We start from the raw sequence: 16,326 nt of genomic DNA, 5'->3' as shown, positions 1-16,326 counted from the left end.
CCCCTATAGTTGCTCCCGGTGAGCTGGTTTGTGCCTTGCATGGTTTCCTCCGCCATCGGTGTATGAAAGTGTGTGTGAATGTAATGCACAATCTCTGTAAAGCGCCTTGGATAAAGGCGCACCATTTACCATTTAGGTGCAATATGTATGAGATGTGACTATACAGTTTGTAATGTTGAGTGATTATTATCGTTTCAAGTTATGCTGTTCCGTTTCTAGTGTAATTTTTGCTCTTAGGGCGTCTTACTGGTTCTACAGAATCAAAAGTAGCACAAAAGTATCAAAAGTAGCAGATCCACAAACTCGGTGCGGCACGTTTCGAGCTTGTAGATCTGATCCTTTTGCCATTATTGAATTTCAATCCTGAAAAGTAACAGTTTTGGACATCATCTTTCCGCCCGACAGAGACTATGTAAAATACATGCATTGTTACACAATTATCAAAAGGATAAAACACGAGAAAGCGTAATTATGTACTGTAGACAAATTGTTGTTTTTATTCATCTCTCTCTCTCTCTCTCTCTCTCTCTCTCTCTCTCTCCCCCTGCGCCTTTTCTTCTTTTTCTTTTTTATGGAAATTATAACAGTGGAGTTTGCACCAAAACTACTTTAATCCATGATTTTGCACCTGTAAACGTGATGTGTCTTTTCTTTATTTTTATCAACAAGCTGAAATGAAAAAGCCAGTGTTGCCCAAGGGTTATTACATGACAGAGGAATATGTCACTGTTTCTCTGTAAATATACTTTTACTGCCCTATCACTTATAGTATTGTATGTCTTGATTAATTGAATACACAGAACCAAAATGGAAACAAGCCCTTGGGCCGTTTGTGTTATCCCTTTAGCATTATTGTATATGTAATCCTCAACCTTTTTAATTTCAAAGACCCCAAGGTTGATATGCATTAGGCCACCCACGGACCACCCTATTTCTTTATCTCTGGGACCCCTGGAAAAATGTATTTGAGCGTGCGAATAATAGCCCAAACTATGTAGTGCAGTGTAGGGAGAGTGTTTTTTGCAGGTCGTTCAGTCCGAGTGCATGAAAAAAGCAACTGGGTTATGGCAGCGGAAGCTTGTGATTGGCTGCACGGAGGTGACGAAAGTCTGGGGGATGTAGACTAGATACCATAGGGAGATACACCTAAACCTAACCTTAACCTTAACCCTAACCTCAGTAAAACTAATGCTGGTGAATGCTGACCTGGTGAATGCTTAACTGCCGACGCTGGTGAATGCTAACCTGGTGAATGTTAGACTGGTCGGACCAACAGTGCTTAACCCAGTTGCTTTTTTGATACACTCGGACTTAAAGACCTGCAAAAAATACTCTCCTGTGTAATGTAGGGTCTGTCCTGCCATGTTAACAGTATTTGATGAAGAGGCACACAACTTAAATGGTTAATAGTACATCCCCAAAATGACTTTTTCCACCCTGTCAATTACTCAGCCCATGGAGAATTGAATTCATGGACATTATTTTATTTTTGATGCATTCCTAAGTCAATAATTTGACGAGACTGTTTGTGTCTGCATAGAGAACCACTGCTGGTCTTCAAATTATTGTTTTAGGAATGCGTCGAAAACTATTATCCATAAATTCAAGTCTGTATGGGGTGAACTATCCCTTTACGCGTAAGATGATACGACGACTACTGACAATTTAGCAAACACTCTCCCAGAGAAACTTACAGCAAAGTGATCTCACACATAATTGGCTAACTATATAGCAAATAGTTGTATTCTTTCCTCTGTCCTTATTACTGTTCTGTTTTTAATTTTTACTGTCATCCACACCGTTGAGGTGGCTTGAAATAATTCCAGTCTTACCAGCTGCATATGGTGTGACAATAAACACCATGAGCCTGTGTGAACAACAAGGGGGTTGTGGTTGTTAACAGTTTGTATGAGGAGAATAAAATGCCAAGTTCCAAAAGGAAAAAATACCATGTGTCCTTCCTCCTATATAGCCTCATTTCAGTTCCCCTGCGCGCGCGCGTGTGTGTGTGTGTGTGTGTGTGTGTGTGCGTGTGTGCGTGTGTGCGTGTGCGCGTGTGCGCGTGTGTGTTTTTAATACAGAGGTGTTGTTTTTTTTACAGCCTACGTGGGATCTTGTCAAGGCAGCACTGTTACTCAGTGCATCTATTTCTAAATGCCCTTGAAAATATGAAAAATATCCTGCCTCCGAGATGCTGTAAAAGTAAAGAAAAAAAAATCCAGTAGATTACATTTTTTGCTCTGAGAGCTGAACTGGTGTTTAACATTAAAATAAATAAACATATGGCATGTGAGGATGAATTGGACCAACAATTCGTCTCTGTTGGGTGGAAACCTCATATTATGTCCAAAACTGTGACTTTTCAGGATTCAAATTCAAAAGTATCTGATCTATAAGCTCTAAACCCGACATGAAGCCACACATTTTGAGCTTGTCGATCTGCTCACTTTTTGTGTTGTATGATCATATAGGGAATTCATTTATGGAAAAAAAGGAAGAACATTGAGATAAGAGGTTTCTACTCAACAACAGCGATTTGAAACGCGTGACACACATTTCCGCACTATGTTTACATCACTTATCAATGGCTACAACTAGGCCTAGTTTCCCCGGGCACTAGGCCTACATGAAGAGCAGAGTTACTGGTTATGTTTGTGCTTTGTACATCAGGAGCTACAGAGAAACCTATAGAGCAGACAGCTGTCGGATGGTTCTACCTTACGGCAGCCATACTGGGAAGAAATTGGGCCTCTATACTTTCGTCACAGCCTAGGTGTTACCAATAATACCAATGAAGGCACTATTCCATTCTGGTCAAACAGAGTCAGGGTGCTGATATTGTGCATTGGCTCACTGGAAACACTCTGCTACACCAATGGGTCTCAAACTGTGATCCAGGGACCCTCATGGTTCCTTGAAGGGGTTCCACATTAGGGGTGTGTAATTCTGAGCGTGTACAAATGGAACCAAATGGACCCATAAGGGTCTTATTAATTACGACCTGGTGATGACCCTATACTCATACTGGATCTGGATCTGGTGTTTAATGCCACATATTCCGTTTGTCTTCTTTTCCACCTCTTTTTTTAAAAACGTATTCTATGACTTATACAATTAGATTATAATTAATCATTGTATTTAAAGGACAACTTTGTTTTTTTACAACAAGGATTCATATTTTAGATTGTAAGTAGAGAAAGAAAAAGTGAGTGTTAAACTGTTTTCATTTGCTTCGTTCTATTGTTTTATTGTGTTTACCGTGCTAAAATGTGGGGCATGCGTATGCATGGGGGCATGCATACAAGTGGCTAAATATGTCTTTTTAGACACAATAAGCCAACAGTTTCTTTATTGCTATTTACAGTAACACTTCTAGCACCCATAAGTCACATCCAACCATGAAAGGTTGCGTTGTATCTTGGGAATGGGCTTATTCTGTGTAAAATGACATATTTAGCCACTTGTACGCATGCCCCCAACCACTGAAATAAGAATCTCTAAAAAAATAGAAAGAAGTAAATGAAATCAATTTAACACTCATCTTGTATATTCTTTAATTACAATCTTGTTGTAAAAAACTAAAGTTGTCCTTTAAGAAGGTGTTAGAGTACTGTGCTGGAGTGTTATCAGACAGAAGCTTCAGAGAAAAGCATAAGAATGGTCACATGGTCCTCAACAATAATTAGTGGCTTGAATTGAACACAAGAGGGCAGTCTTACCCAGAGAATTGTTGCAGTCAGGCAGCATATAGCCAACATTAGTTAGCATTTAAACAATGTAGCCTACTGTTGTGAACAGCGGGGGAAAAACAAGGAAGAAGAAACAACATTACAGAGCAAAGCAAAAACTAAGAAAAAGAAAGAAAAAAGAAGGAAAAAAAAATATATATAGTACACTTTTAAACGTTTAAGTATATACCTAAAGTGGAGCCTCTGCCTCTCCCTTCTTACAATCAGTGTTGGGTAGCGTTACTTTTTTTAGTAATATAGACTGATTACATATTACCTTGATTTTAAAGTAATATTTTTCGTTACATATTACCCCCCGAGGAGGAGTAATATATTAATATTACTTTACTTATTACTTTTTGGTAAAAAAAAAAAAAAAAAAAAGCTCAAATTGAACAAATAATTATCTAGATATTTTATTATTATATTTTATATTTTTTATTATTTTATTTTATATTTTGTCTGTTTTTTCATATGAAACACAATAGACCTATACCTTCTTAAATGTGGCCTATAATGACATGACAAGTTTGACAACAAGATACAAACCTCTATGCCTTTTTTATTAAAGTCCACAGAACAAGATCGAGCAGCAGCATATAATGCAAATTAAATTGCTGTTTAAGGTGCTTTCTTCAAGTGGACCATTTCAGTCATGTGGAAAATACAAACACATGGGCTACATATTAGCTGTAAGACATCGGTCATTATAATGAATGAACAAACACATTGTAAACAAAACACTTGTTAGCCTACGGTATAAACGAAAAAAGCTAGCAGGTTCATGAGAACAAGGCCTTGACATGTTTTCAACAATGAAATAAAGGTTACTGGCTTTATAAGCCAACGAAATAGTGCAATTACACTCAAGAACAAGGCATGCATACATTTTTAACAATGACACACAAAGAGCATGCCTATTGGCTTTAAGAGTAAGACCCAACGAAATAGTCCCATTTAGGCTCAATTGCAGCTTAAAACACAGCCTAATAAAATAAAACAAATAAAAACAAACAAAAAAATCTATATACACATTAAACAATATTAGACCTATACTGAAGAAGGGCACGGACCCCCACAACACTTAAAATAAACGTGCGCTCGCTCGGATTGGAGGCCTCTCTACGGCCAGCACTGGCCTTATTTGTCAAACTGAGCAAAACTGAACAAACGAAAACCAAACCATTATTAGGCCTACTATGTGACTGTCTATGGCTCATTTCAGTCCAACAAGGACACAATAAGGACAGTTCACAGATCAGATTTTAGGGAAACAACAATGACCATGTCCTATTCACATTATGTAGGCAGACTCAAAATAAAATAAATATAGGCTACTAGACCTGTCCTAGACTAAATTAACAAATGAAATGACAAATAAATGAAACAACGTAAGGCATAGCCTTCCAGCCTTCCTTGATAGACTCTGGAGCCTAATCCATAACAGTATAGTACCTGTTAAAACGCATCAGAAGAAGCTGTTCGAAGCGTCGGTCACCGAGACGATTTCGTTTTGGGGTGAGTATAAGACTGCCAAGACTGAACAGCCTTTCTACCGGTGCACTGGATGCTGTTGGCGCGTTGTAACGGATTGAAATTTGTTTTATTCTATTAAACTGGTGCAGGTGTTCCATCGTTGTGGCGCTGTTCAGATAAGTAATTACCTCGGTTTCCACAGACATAGCGGCGCTCTCACCCTCGGGTCCTTCCTCAAAGGAAAAGAAGTCATCCTCCTCCTCACTAGCAGCAGCAACAGCAGGCGTCGGATTATTGTTGGGTGCAGGCTCAAGTTTGCGACACTCCGTAGTGAGCAACAGCTTAATCTGATCTCGCCTCGCCTCTTCTTTAACCCAGCGCAATTTGAATTTGGGCAGAGAGACAGCGGCCAGCAGCGCATCTTTGGAGTCGAGAATCCCCCCAAATCGAACTCGAATTGCACCCACTATTGCCTCGGGCAGTCCGGCGGTCATTTGCGATAGGCCATTTTTCAATGCCATGGTTCTGTCCATTAGTATCTCTAGCGTTGGCTGAAGCGTCCCATAATAACAAGTGTTCTCACCCTGCAGAATGTCAAGTGCGACTGTGAAGGGCTTCAAAACAGCACAATATTCCTTGAGAAACAGGTATTCCCTGTCGTTCATACATTTAATCTGAAGCTCTCTGCTGAGATCTTGGATGTCAGCGAGAGGCATTGCTGTGATCCGTGAATATGCATCGTGGAATGAGTTCCACCGTGTCACTGTGGGGACAATCAGCTTCCGAGTACTGAGCTCCTCCAGGGACTCTGATGCTGTAGAGGAGCGGCTGGTTCTTGACCACAACGCGGAACATTTGGCCGTAGCACTGCGATACACAGCCCTCGATTCTGAATTAGATGACAGCCATTTATCAACCTCATTGTTGGCAATTAAATTAAGTGTATGTGCTGCACATCTATAGTGGGTAGGCAATGCAAATAGACCAGGTTGGGCATCATCATCCATGGCTGCGGTTAATATACTATGGAGATCTGTAAAGGTTACCTCGCCTTCATCGTTGTGCTCGTCGAGGAGCTCCTCATCTTCGTCTGAAGATGGAGCAGCAGCGGCTGCAGCTTGCTGCTGCTGTTGATTCTCTTTGAAAGCCTTCACAAAGTTACTGCCGTTGTCCGTCACACAAGCAGTCACTTTACTAATGTTCAGTCCATATTTAGAGAAAATCTCCTCCAGCTCAGTTGTAATTGCGTCATAGGTGTGACGACCTCGGAATCGTTTACAAGCTATCGCTGCCTTCTCTCTTTTCAATGTACGAGGGTCGATCCAGTGAACGGTCACCCCCATGAAACTCTTATTATTGGCACTCCATATGTCTGCTGTTGTTGAAACATATAGCTGCTCATCCAGTGTTTTCTTTAATTCCTTCTCCATTAAAGCATATGCCGCCTCCAGCTCTTTGGCAAATGTCTTTCTGTCTGGTGGGACGAAAGGCTGAAAATGTATAGAAAATATTGTATTAATAATATGATTTTGAAATAGGCATATAGCTTAATGAATCAGCGTTATATAGGCGCCTAGGCGAGGGCAATAGCAGGCTGTGTATTGGCCTCTGCATGCACTGGTAGGTATTGATTATTGAATTTAATTAATTATTATAGAAATCATAGCTATAATAGGAAATTGTAAACGACATCTTACCTTAGCAGTTTTGACAGGGATTTTGCTGACAAGCTTTCGAAAAGCTGGAGATTCTACTGTTGACAGAGGCTTCATATCCTCAACAACATACTCCGCTACGAGCCTCCTCACTTCTTTGACTTCCAGCCGTTCAACCCGGAGAGAGAAATCGAGTTTTTGTTGCTTAAGATTCGGTGCGCCGCCGCTGCCATCTGCCTTTCTTTTCTCAGTTAGTTTAGTGTGAGGGTGAACCGTTTCCAGGTGTTTCTTTAGGTTACTTGTGCTTTTTATCGACGTAGAGAGAACCTTCGTCTTCCTCCCTGGCCCTGCATCGCAGAGTTTACACTTAACTGCAATGTTCTTCTCATCCTTTTGTTTAATGAACTCGAAATAATGTGAATACACCCATCCTGAAAACGTTGACCCTGGGTCTCCAACAGGCTCGGGCTCCGGCTCGGGCTCATTCTCCTGGACCTGGATCTCCTCATCAACCAATATTTCATCCGATTCCGACTCCATTCTGACTTGATGCTGCTTGCTGCTAATGTTGTTGTTTGTTGTTTGATGTACCGGCAGTACCGCACAGCGCGCCAACAGGAAATAATGGTCGCAGGTGTCAATGGGCTTTGTAGTTTTCTGGCGCTGGCGGTGCTGCTGTTGGACGCTTCGCATTGTGGATGGATACAAAAATAGGAAATACAAAGAAAATAAAAAAAGCACCTTCACTTTGGCCAGTAACGCAGAAAGTAATGCTGTAAATAAGTTGTCATTACTGCATTATATTACCGATGTTTTTTTTAGTAGGGCGTTATATTAGTCGTTACCGCATTTCGGTAATATATTAGTAATATGCGTTATATTACTAACGTGCGTTACCCAACACTGCTTACAATACATCTGATCTGACAAAAGCTGAACCCCAAATAAGGTTTGGCTTATCAGATTGCAGAAATAAAATGTATTTTCAACATTTATAACGCTATTAGTTTTCTACTTTGGCAGATATGTTTTGTCTAAAATTCACGATGCTAACATTCTACTGCAATAAATTAACACAGAAGACAGTGGTGAGCTCATGATGTAATTTTTGTGGGCAGTTCCATGCCACTGGCGTTAACCCACAATGTGATGTGAGCGATAGAAAAATGTCAGTGTAAAAGTACACATGTCTCATGCTGCATCCAAAAGAAGGTACTATCATTTTGAATGAGGCCTGATTGTGTGTGAAGCCATCTGTTAAGGCGTCACGTTACTAAACTAAGGGGTTTCTGACAGAATTGACAAAAAAACACTTTGTCAGGCATGTTTGTAGGCCTATATTGATATTATTCAGGACATATGGTGCTGTGAAAAAAGTAAAAAAGAAAAACATAGGCTATTAAAGCACATTATCAACAACAAGGATTTGATTTGATTTATTTAGCACAAATTGTAAAAGCAACACAAAAAGAAACACAAAATATAGAAAGGCAAAGTGCCAGAGGGCACCTGACACGAGGCATCGCCCCCTACCTATGTATAACACAATAAAAACAGGGTCTGGGTGCAATACAAATAAGGAAGTATACTACTGAGTAGTTTCCTGTAAAAGTTTGTTCGCCTTTTAATAATTTATAATGTTTTCTTTGCTTTAATAGTGTTTTGGCCTTTTAACTACATACTACTTACTTTTACTCTTAATGTGTTAGTTTGTTCTTGCAAAGTGACTTTGAATACCAATAAAAGCCCTATAAGAAATGGCTGCATTATCAAAAAACTAGTGCATTTGCTTACTGTAAATCAAATCAAATGAGTCGAAGCATATTAAACTGTAGCTTATATTACTGTAATACTATACTTTAGCTTGATGCTTATCAGAAATGGAAATTCAGAAATATAGCCTATACATATACATATATATACTGTATATCCTACTGACTCACTTGCCAGTGAGGAGCCCCCACTGGCTGACAGGCCCCACCCCCAGCCTGTAGGAATACGTACAGTGGCTGATATCACCCTCCTCTCTCCCCCGAACACAGGCTAATTGTGTTCTTCCTATAGACGCCCAACAAAGCCTGATGAACCACAATGGATTTGAACCCACAACCTCCAGTGGTTGGCAGGGATTTTACCACTGCACCACCAGAGCGCCCAAAACATCGTTTTTTTAAGTTATTTCAAAATATATTTTACATATTTATATTTTATAGAAAATGACAAACAGATAACAACTTCCTTTCTGGGCTTTCAGGAGGTGTAGTTCCAGACTGGCCCAGCGAGACCAATATTTAAGGGCCTGAAAACAAAGTTAACAAAGTATAAATGATTATGAAAGAGTTCATTGAACTTGAATAGGCTATACAGCTTAAAAGGTGAAATATCTTTACAAATCACAAAGATCTCTGTGAAAAGTACTCAAAAACCACATGACCTCAAAATATACCGGTAAATAACTCTGAACAGCAGTATGACATGAGAAACAGTATGAAAGGTACGTTTTTATAGTATACAGTAAAACATACTGTACCATTTTCATAGTCAGGAGATCCATTCAGCACTTCATAGTCACTTGTGTTGCCTGAAGATAAAAATACATACAAAATAATCATTGAAGTGGACAAACTTGTTTTCATTTAAACACACTTTCTAACGTTTTAATTATTCTGCAAAGTCTTATACTTATTTTCTGCTATTCTTTGAGACACATACCCCTGAATTTGACCAATAAGAACATTTGTTATTGGTGCAAAAAAGGGAATCATGTAACGCTGATTCTCGTCCCCTATTGGCTCATTCTAGGACATGAGGAGTGTAGTAGGCAGAAGAATAAAGTTTAACCCTTCTGCATTGTTCCGGTCAAATCTGTCCCATTTCCAACTTTCGTGTATCCTAACGTTTGTGTTTTTCATCTGGGGGCCTTGAGACCCTATGATTTCCTCCCCACTAGGCATGTAAACTAAATGTATTTTTAAACTGCTTTTAAAACATATACATCCTTATTCTCCTCAACGTGTTCAGCACAGGTAGATGAAAATTATGGTTTTGGTTATGGTTTTATTTTTAAAAGCAGTTAAAACAGGTCTGTCAAATTTGACCGGGAACACTGAAGTAAAGGCAGGGTGTAGAAAACACTGCAGGAGGGGGAAAGTTTGTCTGAATTCACATAGATAGAACCAGCTTATTATACCTTTTACTGCAATACAATCATTTGACATCTGTAGTTACTTTGTAGTTTAAAATGATTGGATGTTTAAATAGTTCATACTGTACCATTTTCATAATCATCAGGGTGGTTGATTTCTCCATAGACATTTGTGTCTCCTAAATGTAAACACATTTTATTTATTTTCAAAAAATCATTTGTTTAGTTAATTGTGCTAATTAAAAAAGGCCAAACCGACTGACAGACTTTAAGGAACTTCCTAAAAGCACATTCATTGTTTAATGAAGTACATTAATCTGGATTCAGATTAGAAGCAGCAGTTCTTGTGAGAAGAAGTAAGTCATGATTGGTTGAAAGACTGACCATGCTGAAGTGGGAGGTACACATCATCATCGGCCCTGCTCTGATTGGTGCTCTGGTGTGAGGCTGAGCCCTGATTGGTCCCCTGGTCTGAGAGAAAGAGTGAGTGAGAGAGAGAGAGGAGAGATACGTCTTGTAGGCTATGCAGTGTGTGCGTTGCAGCTTGGCTAACGAGCCTGGCTCATTAGTTGAGTGGTAACGCACACGCCATCGGATTTCAGGGTCCCGGGTTCGCCTCCAGGCTGAGGCTACATTGGTAGAAGCGGTACAAATAGTTACTGTCGGGTACTCTGTCAGTTCCTCAGTCGTTGTAGACCTTAAGCCTGGTAATTGACGACAGTCCCCCAACGCTACACTCGGGCCCCCGGTTTCAGTTGAGCTTAACCCCTGGCCGGCGCGGGTGGTCGCTCTTCCAGTTCGAGGGGACGACTGTACGGTGTGTGCGTTGAGTAGTAACGCACATGCCATCGGATATCGGGGTCCCGGCCTCCCGGGTTCGCCTCGGCCTCCCAGACGATGCTACAGTAGTTGTGTTTTTATTTCTTTACTGCATAGCTGCTCCCCTTGTATTCTATTTTGTTGTTCTTATTGCACTTTTAAATCTCTTAATTAACGACCTCTTCCAATAAGGAAAGGATTCCAAATAAGCCTGCAGTTTTCTTCCTTTCCTAGCTGTATTTTGTTTCCATGATATGTATTGTTCAGTTTTCTATAAAAAATTGCTAATAAGCTAAACTAAGTATCATACTTTTTACTGCACTACAATCGTTTGACATCTGTAGTTTCGTTTAGTTAGATTAAAATGATTGGTTTGGATGTTTAAAAAGTTCATACTGTACCATTTTCATAATCATCAGGGTGGCTGATTTCTCCATAGACATTTTTGTCTCCTAAATGTAAACACATAAGCATTAATGTGTTGTTTACTTTATTTTCAAACAGCCCAAAACAACTGGCAGACTTTAACGAACATCCTAAAAGGACATTCATTGTTTAATAATGAACTTCTAAATTAATTTCGATTCAGATTAGAAGCAGTTGTTCTTGTCAGAAGAAGTACGACATGATTGGTTGAAAGACTGACCATATTGCAGTGGGAGGTACACATCATCAGGCGTCCCACTCTGATTGGTTGTCTTGTCTGGAGCTGAGTCCTGATTGGTTCCCTGAGACTGGACTTGTCTGTAATTAAAAGATAAATATCTTACCATGAATTAAATAGAAAACCAGATGGAATACTGCTGTGATGTAAATGAATGCTGAACTTACCTGATATGAGACGGATCTGGAAATTAAACACAAATAAATATCAATATTAAATATTTACCAATTAAAGGAGAATTCCGAACAAGTGATTGTCTTACATTAATCTAATGTTAATCCATCCATTAAAGCAGTGGTAGAGTCCATAAAATAGTTTAAGTTAAAGTCTATTTCTAGCCAGTTAAGGTGGACAAGAACATTTCAGATGATTAAAATGTGACTGCATAAAAACTAAAACTAAATGTTGCTGTCAAAAGTAACAGTGGTAAAGAGTATACTGTACCGTTTTCATTGTCATCAGAGTTATTGATAACTCCATAGATGCTTGTGTCGCCTAAAGTTAAACAAATAAGCCTTTTAATGTGGTGCTTATTTTTGTTCTTTCAAACAGACACAGGTTTCACAGACGTCAATTTATTTACAGTTAACACATTAACTCAGCGGGTGCCCACGCGTCAAACTCTTTGATGTCGCTGGAGGCCCACGACACGTTTGCCGCGTTTACTGTATTTACAGTAACAACTTTAAATCTCACCGTAAGGTCGGGGCTACGCCGGGATGTAGCCCATTCACCGCGGGTTGCTTCGAATCGACGCTGAGAGCATCGCGCGGCCGTTTTTCTTCATATACTCCAATGCATTTCCCCATCTTTAACGCCCTTTATCTCTGATGTTTGTTTTATGGCTAAAACTGTGGCAGGCTGCGGCAAAATGACCAACTTTTGATTGGCAATCAACAGCTATGATCAACACTGGCCCATACAGTATGTTACACAACAACATCCTGTCTGCGGTCATGTGACCAAGTGACGTCATGAAGCATGCATTGACGCAGCAGGGCCGTATTCAAACAATGGTGGTGGGTCTGGGCATCGAGAGGGGATAAATGGGGATCAATCTTGGGGCACCCAATGTGTTAATTATATTTAACAAAACATTTTAAGATCTAAATGATAAATGGGAAAGAATGTTCCTTGTCAGAATAATTTGTCGGAGGAGTCATGAATCAAGGTGATTGGTTGAAATACTAACCGTGCTGCAGTGGGAGGTACACATCATCAGGTGTCTGATTGGTTGTCTGGTCTGGAGCTGAGCCCCGATTGGCTCCCTGGGACTGGGCGGGTCTGTAATTAAAATATATTATATTTAGCAGAAAGTAAGTAGAAAACAGTCATGTAGAACATGGGTCTTCAACAGGGGGTCCGGGCTCCCAAGGGGGTTCTTGAGGTTACTACAGGGGGTCCGCTAAATGTCTAGACTCTAGAGGGAAAAAAAGAGCAGAGGTCAAGTTTAATAATTAGAGGATTTAAGTGGTTGAAATGTCTGAAAATACACATTAACATGAATCCAAGACTATCAATAGAAAATAACATTTGTAAAGAAACAAACACTTTCAAAAACCTACATTTTCACAACACTGATGACAGTGTTAGATGTTGTGTATCGACACAGCAGGACCAGAAGGATGGTCAGTAGAATCCCAACCAGAAATCCAACAATCCCAGAACTGTGCTGGGCTGATACAGGCGGAGAAGTTGGTTCCACTGAAGCTGGAGTAGCAAAGAGAGGTTGTTATAAACTGTTAAATCATGTTGATTATATAATCCAGTTTATTTACGTTGCATTGTTATGTGATGTTCATTAATATGCAAATATTACTTTTTTATGAATAATTATAACATTATTAAGTAATACCAGTAACATGTCTTTGTATATTTTTATTTATTTGTCATATGTGACCTGTGCAATTTTTGATTGCGAAGACTAAAAGGCTAAACAGGATTTATGTTTTTATTCATATGTTCCAATGTTCAATGCCAAATACACAATTACATCATTATTTGCAATTATTTGTGTGACAATGAATTGTCAACTTTAATGTGTAATGGTGATAGGTCACCTCGGCTCTAATTGCCTCATATAAATTGTGCGTACCATATATTTCCAAATAGTAGCCTGGGTGTTTAATTTGTTAAATCGAGTCGATTCGCAAAACGGTGTCAGACCCCCGGCGGGCAGGGGCGGATTAACCATTGGACTAACCTGTGCTTAAGCGCCAGGGCCCGCCGCTTGGAAGGCCCTGTGTAAATCAAATTAAAATATATATTTCTTTTTCCGCATCGTTATTTCTATGAAGACGTCGGCGGCGGGTATTTATTGGTGCCCTATTTGCCCCTGGGCATTATTTGAAAATACTGTATACGGTATGTGACACAATGATCTCACCTCTAACATGCATCCTGCGCTTTGGTGACTCTTCAAGGCCAGAGATGGAACACTTGTAGAATCCTTCATCAGACTTGGAGACATGGAGGATGGTCATCTGTCCTGTAGACTCAGTTCTGAAGAGGGATCCATCTTTATAGAAGTCAGCTGGGAGGTCAGGGGAGGAGGTCTTGTTCACACAGTGCAGGGTGACATCACTTCCTTCCATCACAGGTAGTACAGGCATCCCCAGGATCACAGCTCCACCTGAACAATGATAAATAACAACGGGCGGAATATATACTGTTATAAATTTCTGGGTGCGGGGACGGGCGGTGCGCAACTAAACACGGGTGGGCAACATTTTATTGTGAAAATCAGACAACTGTCTCCGCCTAAAGAACGTCACAGAAGCGCAGCAGGACACAGCATTGTTTCCACCTAAACAACGTGGAGCGCACACAGTCAGGGCAGCACACAGTCAGCAGGACACACACAATACACAGACACACGTTAGCCCATGTTCTCATCATAGCAAGGGTGGTTTAAAAGGCTATCTAAAAGAATTAAGAGTGGCAGCCGACCTGGCGTTTATGTAATTACTGTATATTGCGTCGCAACTCGCAAACACTGAGGACGATCGAGTGCGATGCCATTTGGAAGTGGGCACGCACGGCTGTCGGCTATTTACTTTAATGCATGTAATCACGGGTAGCGGGGTGGGCGACGGGTCAATTTTTTGACGGGCGGGGCGGATCTGGTTAAAATGCAGGTAATGGGTCGGTATGCAGATCTGATTAATGACGGGAGGGGCGGGCGCGGGTTTTCAAAATTGGACTGAGATTACATAGATAGATAGATACCTTTATTATCCCACGGGGGAAATGCAGTTGCCTAGAGGCAGCACAGCAGTTTAAGGTTACAAGTTACAAAGAAGTACGAAAAAGAAAAGTTACAAAGAAGTACGAAAAAGAAAAAGAGTACTGTAGTGTACAGTCCAAAAGAACAAGCACTGTGAACAATGATAAATAACATCAGAATATAATAACTTATATTACATTTATCACTGAACTCTGTTCCAACATCATGAGGTTTTATCATGAAATACAGACATCTGAATGAACAACACACACACACACACACACACACACACACACACACACACACACACACACACACCCACACCCACACCCACACCCACACCCACACCCACACACACACACACACACATTCAAATAAAAGTATGTGATGTGCTGAACATACCAGTCACGGTGATGTCAACAGAGTTACTCTTTCCCTCTGAAGACTCACACCAGTAAACACCGGTGTCAAAGGACCGCATGGCGCGGAGGAGACATCCTGTGTTCAGCTTCTCCCCCCAACCAACACCATCACCTCTACCAGCACCACACTTTGAGGTGTGGGTGTTGGTGTTGGTCCTCTTCACTGTCCACACAGTAGAGTAAGACAGTCTGTCCTCACAGCTCAGAAAGACAACCTCATCTTCAAAGAATTGAGCTCTGTCAGGACTGAGTCTGAGAGACACTGTGGAGCAGAGAAAGAGAATAACGATCATGTTATTGGTGACATTAAATACATAATATGACCTATCAGAGTTTCCTGATTCCTTTGATAGATTGTGTATAATTAACAGCTGGTCATTAGAAGACAAAGAGATCAGGCCCGGCGCTATGGGGGGGCCTGGGGGGGGGGGGGGGGGGCATTGCACCCTCAGTTGCAAGTTGTGCCCCCTCAGTTTATATAATTATGTAAAGTCAAGAAAATATCAAAAACAACACAAATGTTGGCTGAATATTATTATTAAGTGTGCCTATGCATAGCATGGGCAACTTATTGTTATCGCTCATACTTATGTCAGACAGGCAGGCAGGCAGGAGGACAGACGAAAGCTTCGGCACGCTACTCCTCCCACAGTTTTTGCACCACACACTCGCGCCATATGTCAAATCGACCGGCTTACTCGGGAATCGTGTGCTATTAACTTGCTAAGAGAAAGGTTCTATAGTTTAATTGATATTAATTTATTAGTGAATTAATTTTTCCCCATTGACTTATAATGGGAATCGCAAAACTCACATTCAATTATTTTTCTCTCGCAAACCATAGGGGCTACAGTTTCAAGACTTGGATAGGAGGTTCATAATGATTTCAAGGATTAAATAAAAAATAATAGTGTCATTTGGCCTCATGGTGGCGCTATAACAGCCCAGTTTACGTTTTGGCCTGTAACTCTTGAACCGTAGATCGAAAAATTAAAATTCTTTTTTCCCTGGATTCCTTGGGTCATGACGCATCTCCCCATATAGGCCACGCCCATTTGCGTAGGGATAGATTTTCCGCCATCTTGAATTTTCTCCAAAACACACTTTTTGCTCCTTTTCCTACATATTTTCTTCAAACGTCTTAAAAACCGGTACACGTGATCTATGAAGCCATGCGATAAACATAGTCAA

Source organism: Nannobrachium achirus (assembly GCF_963921795.1).
Source record: "Nannobrachium achirus genome assembly, chromosome: 11".
NCBI lineage: Eukaryota > Metazoa > Chordata > Actinopteri > Myctophiformes > Myctophidae > Nannobrachium > Nannobrachium achirus.
The sequence above is the reverse complement of the archived record's forward strand: the minus strand, read 5'-3'. Positions refer to the sequence as shown.